Raw genomic sequence first — 901 nt, 5'->3', positions numbered from 1 at the left:
TTTTACATATTTTACTTTATTGCAAAAAATAAATGGCACAAATATTTTGCATTTAAAATAGCTACATAATCAGCCTTCTCTGACAGAATACTTGTGTTGTTGAAATTAGGTTATTAGATGCCCCATAATTTTTCCAATGAGATTTTTCAAATGAAGACTGACTGTAGGTTATTGATACAGTGCTTAACTAGCATTCCCCTGGCCCTGAGGTCAGATTCTCCTGTAAACAGAATGGCATAGAGGAAAACATTCTAAAGAGACACTTGTGCCTGAATCTTACTACCAGGCTATTGAAACAATAAACCCCAAAGAAATGGGAATGTCCCCAGAAATCTCAAGCTGGATAAAGAAAAAGGCAATGTCCACGGGGTATTTGTCTCCCTGCAAGAGATTTCACACAATTCTAACAACTTGTCAGACTATCTTAAAGAATGACAGTTAAGTCTAGACAGGAAGGGGACAACAGCTTGATCTGGACTGCTTAGATGTTCATTTCCCAAACCCTCCATTTAAACTTTGATCTCACTTCAGGATTCTGAAGGTGGATATGAGCAGTGTCACTGGTTCTTTCTATCCTTCTTCCCAATGTGCCCACACTGAATAAATTTTCTTCTTCACTTTTAACTATTAATTTGGATTCTCAAGGATGGGTAGCTAAACTTGACTTCCTAGGATGCAGGTGGTAACCACAACTTCAGTAGCACTAACACTGAAAAATAGAAAAAGAAATAAAAATAACAATAAAAGAATTCAGTATGGTGATTTTGTTTCCTTCAGTATGTCATGTGTCAAACTACATCTAGAGGAAGGAATTATCTGCTCTTCCACAGGCTGAGCTTGATGCAATGACATACATATGATTTTCAATCGATATAAACATTCTGCACACTGAAACCTCTCA

The sequence above is a fragment of the Nannospalax galili genome, unplaced genomic scaffold (assembly GCF_000622305.1).
Source record: "Nannospalax galili isolate Female #2095 unplaced genomic scaffold, S.galili_v1.0 scaffold1226, whole genome shotgun sequence".
NCBI classification, from domain to species: Eukaryota; Metazoa; Chordata; class Mammalia; order Rodentia; family Spalacidae; genus Nannospalax; species Nannospalax galili.
This window is presented reverse-complemented; position numbering follows the sequence as displayed.